At 35.9% G+C, this 7,808-nt stretch overlaps 1 long non-coding RNA gene across 1 annotated transcript; it reads left to right on the top strand.

Moving 5' to 3' along the window:
- The first annotated feature begins 208 nt into the window (after nt 1–208).
- On the top strand, nt 209–7,362 carry LOC114292764 (uncharacterized). Its single transcript, XR_003639839.2, has 4 exons — nt 209–543; nt 1,622–1,729; nt 6,743–6,807; nt 6,983–7,362. It is a non-coding gene; the product is annotated as an uncharacterized LOC114292764 (long non-coding RNA).
- Nucleotides 7,363–7,808: the final 446 nt, after the last annotated feature.

Below are 7,808 nucleotides of genomic sequence, written 5' to 3'. Positions count from 1 at the left end.
AGCAAAAAATTACTTTTTGCGACGGTTAATATTCCGTCGCCCATGGTCACTTATTGCGATGGTAATTTTTGTCTCAAAAAGAAAGAAGCATATGTTCGATGGTTTTTGCAACAGTAAACCTATAGCCATCGCGAAAGGATCATTTTTTGCGACGAATTTTACCTCCCTACGGAAATATATATTTTTAATCTTTTTTTTTTGTTTTTTTGCGATGGGCATCGTTATGCCGTCACTAATAGCCACAAAAACACCCAAAATCCCCAAATTCTTAAACGCTTGATGCCTCTGATATTTTTATTTTTCCCCCTCTCTCTCTCTGGCACGCTTTCCATCTTCCATCTTCAAGTTGTCTCTCTCTCTCTCTCCCTCTCTCTCTCTCTCTCCATTTTTTATCTACGAGTTCACTCCCGTCGGCATCAATTTGTTGATCCACCTTCACCAAGCCGACATCGCCGCCCACTCTCTCTCGATCTCGGTCAGTACATGGATATCACCTCTCTCAGAGCTTTAGGAGTCTTCAACGTTCAATTGGTACCTCTCAAGGTATTGTAGATCCAAACTTTGTATATTTATTTGCATCTTGCACTTATCTGTTTTCATCTCTTTTACTTCCTTTGAAAACCCTAGAGTTTGAAAGCAATGACTCTCTCTCTCTCTCTCTCTCTCTCTCTCTCTCTCTCTCTCACTCTCAGTTTTAATGTAAGAATTTTGCATTCGATATTTGTATCTACACAAATGATACAGACTACATACTTACAACATGCCTTCTCCAAAACTAGTAAACCAACATTTGTTCCCATAACCCAATTCAATAAACCTTTCTTTTTGCAATAATAATAATAATTGCAAAGAGAATGAGAGTTGTAACCTTCAAAGCTGCTGCCTTGGGGTCTCCGTCGTTGATTCTATTTCGGGGGAATCGTTGTCCACCCACCAGGTGCTCGATGAAATGCCTCTTTCAGATACATTTCTGTATAAGGATATGTGGTAGGGATTACGAAAACTTTTCCAAAAAGGTGGTTAATTAATTTGCATAAAATGAATATGTGCTGGGGATTACGAAAAAAAAACACTTCATCGAACATGCATGAACAAACTCTGAAATGGTAGTAATATACATCATGTGAATCAATCAGTGCATGTTTATTGTATAGGAAGGTGGTGGTTCATCTACCTTTATCTTGTTTGAGGCTTTTATGGTTCTAAAATTAAGCTTGCAATCCCATGACATGGAAGTCCTTGAGTGAGTATTTGTGGGTTTTGGTAGCTATGGTTTTCTCCTGATTGTTACAATTATTATAAAGCTCACCATTTATGCAGAGGTCAGTGTTTCTAGCAAGATTATGGCTAATTGAGTATTTATACATATTCTATGTATATTTCCTTATTGTAGTTCTTTTTTAGCTTCATGTGTTATCCATTGAGCCGATGAGCAAAGTGTGCTAACCTCTTTAATATGCTGGGAAGAAGGAAATATTAGCTATTAGCCCTGCCGTCCTGCCTTGCCTTGCTTTCTTCCCTTCTCCTCTCTCTCTCTCTTTTTTTTTTTTTTTTTTTTTTCTGATTGTTGTTTTAATACCCACAGAATTTTTATGACATCTATTTGCGAATGTCACTACAGTATCAAAGCAAGCAGGTTGAGGAGGTTACCTTCACAAACTGGAATATATAGAATTTCCAATTATGTTTTCTGTTCAGAATTCATTTTGTCCCTTCCTTCTCAATAGAGGTACCTTATCATCCCTTGGTTTGTTGTATTATGTATTGTTAAACGTGATTAATTTGTTTCACTTTTCGATGTTTGATCTAGTTTTGTTCTTGCCAATTTTGTTATTTTGCGAGGTGTGAAATTAGTTTGCACCATGCTTAACTGTATGCATCTTTTTTTTTCTTATTATGAGTTTGTTCCCTGTTTGACTGTAAGCCCTAGGTATTGGACAGATTACAGATGTTCCAGCATGCATTAGATAATTTGAAAGTTGTGATGTTTAGGCAACTATTCTTGTAGTTACAACTCCCAATGCATCATTTAATAATCCCGCAACCACTTTTTCTTCTTTTATTAATTAGAAGAACAAAAATTCATAATTGTGATTTCCATTTAATACTACTAAAAAATTTGACAGATATCAGTTTAAATCAAAATTATTTGGTAGTCTCAAAACATCACTTGTTTTAATGCTATATGTCTACTTCCAAGACTCCATTAACTATTATTAGATACATATCTTGAGTATGAGATATTATTCCCATTCTCATACTCAGATTTTATTATATAAGTAACAATGTTAGGAACTCACAATATTTACCTAGAAAAATACTGAGAAAGAATATTCAATGGTTAAGATGTATTACAAAGGAATCCATTGTCCAAAATTCAATCTACACCATCAATTATTATTTTGGATAAATTTTCTGGATTGCTTTTATGGGTTGATAATTTTTCTACTGATTATGAGCAATACTAGAAACCTATAATATTTACCCAAAAAAATAACGAAAAGGATTATTTAATGGTTAAGATGCATTTCAAAAATGGATCATGTTATACAAATTTCAATCTACACCATCCACTATTATTTTGAGTAAATTTCCTAGACTTTTTTTTTTTTGAACAATTATATCGTGTGTGTATGGGAATTTTACATTGGTAATGTGCCCAACCAATAGAAGAGATTTAAAGAATTACATGACCCTACAAAGAAGAAGAAATAGAAAAATACGAGTATACTATTAGATAGGCACACAATCGTGTGTTCTTCTTGACTCATGATAATTTCTTGGTTTTTTTGGTTGGTAGCTTTTCTGCTGGTTATAAAAGATCATAACATAACATAACCCTCGCTCAAAACAGCCTTAAAACACACTATTCCTATGAAATATGGGTATCAACAACAACTCCTTGAGATTAAGAGGGGCATTGTGTAAACACCCCATTTTTTACGACCCTTATGACTTGGACACCATTGCATGCACACTTATTGATAAGTCTATATGCCCGTCAAGTGCTCGAATTCTTCAGCGGAATGCCATAGCATTGAGCCTTTCAAACCCTATACCCCTGTTGTCTCATTCTTGGACCAAGCCTTGGTTCTTCAAGCCTGCAGCTTTTGGTGGCCTGCCGGCCATCTTTTGGGGCTGCCAGCCATCACTTTTGGAGTGCCGGCCACCAGTGATGGTTGGCTAGTCACCAGTTTCTTTTGTAGATATTTTGTGACAACTGTGCCAACTGGTTGCACAGATGCATGCATCTACCCCCATGTGTGGGGCTGGGTGCTCTTGTAGGGAATTCATATTTTCTATATATAGGAGACCTCCCTTTCTTGTTTTAAGGTTAAAAACATTTAGGAGTGAGGAAATAATTTTGAAAAATATCCTCTCTCTACAATTCTCTCTCTCTCTCTCTCTCTCTCTCTCTCTCTTGCAAATTGCATAGCCTTTGCCCAAACACTCTAAACCAAACCTAGAGAGCTTATTGCTGAGGTGATTTGAGCTTGAATTTGAGCTCTTAAAATACTTGAGAGTGTGAAATTGTTGGTTTATGACTTAAGGGTTCATTCCTTTTCAAGAGGTATACATTCTCTTGCTTTTGTACCATCTTTACACCACTTGTTTTCCATCTTTTCTACTGATTTTTGAGCTATTTAAAACCTATTTTTATGGGTTCAAACTTGTGGTTTAAAGCTACCAAAGGTGGAGGGGTTACCATCCTTCCTTGAACCTTATTCTCTAAGCTTTTGCCCTTGTGTTTCCCATTCTTTACTCAACTTTTTAAAAGCTTTTTACCATTGATTTTTGGAGTTTTCAGAGGTTAAAAAAGTGGTTTTGAAGTCCCAAAAATGGAGGGGTTAGCCACCCCTCCTTTGGCTTGTCTACTAGCTTAAATTGCTCCATGTTTTAGCTTATTATTTTAGCTACTTTTGTCTTCATTCCAGCACATTTTTGTACTATTTTTGGGTTGTTTTTGAACTGTCTAAACTCTGAAATTTTGGGCTAAAACTTGTGGTTTAAGGTCAATAATGGTGGAGGGGTGGCTCACCATTCCTTCTACCTAGCTTCTAAGGCCTTTACCCTTGTGTTTCCCTTCTTTGCACTATCTTTTTCTGAGCTTTTAGACACTGTTTTTTAGAGCTTTTTCAGTAGCCAAAATCATGTTTTGAAGTCCAAATTTGGAGGGGTTAGCCTCCTCTCCTTGTGTCTTGTTTACTAGCCTAGCTTGTGTCATGTTTTAGCATATTAATCTAGCTTTTGTTAGCTTAATTCTAGCATGTTTTAAGACTATTTTTAGGCTGTTCTAGCATAGTTTTGGGCTATTTTGCATGTTTGTAGTGTAATTGTACTCATGAGTTTGGTGTTTTAGGCCTTAGACACCATCTTATTCGAGTTGATAGCATTTATTTATGCTTTTCTCACTTTTTTTAGCAATAATAATCTCTGCAACCTCCCTTCTTTCTTGGCTTTTGTTTTGCTTTGAGAGTTGTTTCAAGCCTCTTGTTCTTTTAAGCATGAGATTGAGATTGTCATGCTTAATGGTTTAATCCCTTTTAGGGTTCATTATCAACGGCATGACATCTCTTTCATGTCTTAAGTTAACTTTGGGTTTGGTACTTCACTCCATTTGAGGATTTAAACTCACTATTGGACTTAATGAATCAAAGGATGGTTGGTAATCTAAAATGAAATAATAAAATGGGACTAAAATGATGCAAGATAAGAATTTGATTTTGTGTTCAATCGGACGTTAATTGAACACATGGAACTCGGGTCATTTCATACTTGCTAGTGATGAAATGATTCAAGTCTCCAAGGTCATCACTTCCCTTGATTTTTCATGATAGGGAGGTGGTTTTTGAGAGTCTCATTTCATTGCATTTATTAAACTTGCACACTTGGTTTCATAAGCCATCATGCAATAAAATTGCATCCATTGATGGTTTGTGAACCAAACTTGCTACTCCTTTGATTTGTTCATGAAAATGAGGGGTAAGTTGTGCAAACAAACCCTTGAGAATACCCTGGATATGCTCTGTTTGTCCTTTGTTGCAGCAAGGAGAACTGGGCAGCAGTGGCCGGTAGGCCACTTTCCATGGCCGGCAGACCACCTTTGATGGCCGGCCGGCCATCACTGGTGGTCGGTAACCCTCATCACTAGTCTGCCAGCCACTGATACAAAATTCAGCAGTATGTTTCTTAGACAGAGTAGAGTTATTCTGGAAGTGGGCAACAGTGTGTGTGTTCTATTATACAACAGAGGCTCTCCGGAAGCAAAACAGTGGCTTTTCGGATGGAAACCGAGCATGTGCATGAGCATTCCTCGCGTGCCAAGCATGTTTTAAGTTTAAATTGTTGTAATTAATTAGTTGTAGCAAGTTAATTTTGTAACGTGTTGTAACTAATTAGTTAGTTAATTAGTTATTCAATTTCGTTTTGTAATTAGTTAGTTAACTAGAATAATTAGTCGATTCATTTGTTGTAATAATTAGCTTAGCTTTAATTAGTTAGTTAATTTGCTTAATTTATTCGGACTCTCTTTAGTGAGAGCACAATGTAATAATGTGTATGTCTTCCAACCCCATGTCTTTCTTCTTTTATTTACTAGCTTATGATGGTTAGTTTAGGGATATCATGTTTTGTTTAGCATACTTCATGTTTGCATCCATTTGTATTGCATGCACCGAGACTCGGTTCATCATTCTACTTGCATTGTTAGTTTAATACATTCTTTGAATACGTGCTTAGATCGCATACTATTAATTAATTCGCGTGCCATGATTAAGTAGCCGAGCCTATTTAGTTGCATAACGCATGCGTTGCATTAGTCATATCGCATAAAGTTAGGATCACGCATTTTTCTAACTCATTTCTTTTGGCTTGGAGTACTAGGTGAGCCTTTAGTCGTTTTAGCATAATTGCATGAGTGTTGATGTTGCCATGTCTAGCATGCTTACTATGAGGCTAAGTGTTTAAGTGCTATAACTACTTGAATGTCTGTGGATAAAGGCTTGTTGCTTGAATTGGAATAATTTGAGTAGTGTTTTCATGCGATCATTTTTCCAAGTGGTACATATTTCGAAACAATTTTCAAAACAAACATGAATCGAGTATTCCAATTCTTGCGATTTAATCTATACTTGTGTGTGTGCGCATTACACAGTAATGTTAGCCTAATAAACCGGAACAAAAGCATACAATGTAAATAAGATTCATATCATGATTAGTAGAGGTCGATCTTTGATCGGGTGAGCGGGGGTGCTTAAATTTATTCATGACCTTCCCCTTTCGTACCTAAGTTCCCAAGCCGAGACAATCTTGGTGATGACGGATACGTGGCCTTTGACACAAGTCATGGGTTTCCTAAATTTCTTCAAAATAAAATATTTAGGTGACGACTTTGTATCTGACAAAGTAGTCCATTTTTGGCATTTTTTTATTCAAAATCGATTTTTCAAAAGATTTGTCGGATTTGAACTCTTTGGTATTTATTAAATTCACATTACACTTGTGAGATCAAATTCAGAACTATAAGAGTCCGAACTGTAGGGCTTATTCGATCTCCGAAAAGGGGCACGAAAAGTCAAGCTACACATTGTTTTTGATTATTGCATTGGCCTTTGCAATTAGTGGTGGGGATGCTCAAAATTCAACAACTCTTGTTCTTGCAATCTTAGAATTTGGTGACTCATGTTGGGAACAATGACTATATTCACACCATTTTCAAAGCTAATTTCCCACCTTATGGCAGAGACTTCATCCATCATAAACCAACTGGAAGGTTCTGCAATGGCAAACTAGCAACTGATATCACCGGTAAGTTGTTCAGCAGCTTGAGAATATTGGCTTTGTCAAGTTCAATCTGTGTGTATCAAATCTAATATTATTACTTAATTGACATTTTAACCTGTCTCTGTAAGTTCAATCTGTGTATCTCTAATCTAATACTACTAATTGTCATTCTAATCTCTCTCTCTCTCTGTGCATGCAGCTGATGCAATGGGCTTTACCGCATACCCGCTAACATATCTTAGCCCACAGGCCTTAGGGAAAAACCTTCTTATCGGATCCAATTTTGCTTCTACCGGATCTAGCTATGATGACAAAACTGTATTCTTGAGTGTAAGAATTTTAGCTTGTGCTTGCAATAAGGTGTGTGAAAAACTCGCCAACTTTAACTCAAACCAACCCAAACTCTTAGGGTTGCTTGTTTGGACGGACTGGATAAGAGCGGATTGTAATAGAATGGACGGTTAGTCCTCAATAAATAGTAACTAGATTATTTATCTTGAAATGATATGTATTTGACTATTAGTCCAACCTTTACTTTTTTAACCAACTAATAGATTAGTAAATTTATTGGATATGAAATCCAATCTCGCACCTCAATTCCATGAAACAAATGGCCCCTTATGGTTTAAGAAAGTGAGCGGGTTAGATGATTAAGATTGACAGGTAAAATTAGCTTGGTTTAAAATTTGTCAATATGCAAACCAACGTAATTTGCCTCCCAAATTACCTTGCACTTACTCACACACAAATGATCTCCTTATAATCCTGATACCATTAATCAGTGACACTCGTCTCTTATTTTCATCGCCTTTTTTTTTTCTTCTAATTTAGATTGTTTTGTAGATTGATCTGTGAAAATTGATTTGAATAAATTTATGCATTTGATTAATTACTGGTCTTGTGTTGGGATTTGAAATAAATAATAATTTTTATGGTTAAATTTGTGATCCAAGTCAAAAGGAAAAAATTTTATATGACTTTATTTTCTTTATAATTTTTTAAAAATTTTTATTTCATTACATTAG

This window comes from Camellia sinensis, chromosome 6 (genome assembly GCF_055761805.1).
Source record: "Camellia sinensis isolate YWXY chromosome 6, ASM5576180v1, whole genome shotgun sequence".
Lineage (NCBI taxonomy): Eukaryota > Viridiplantae > Streptophyta > Magnoliopsida > Ericales > Theaceae > Camellia > Camellia sinensis.
Note: the sequence above shows the minus strand (reverse complement) of the source record. Positions and strands in the feature narration are given on the sequence as shown.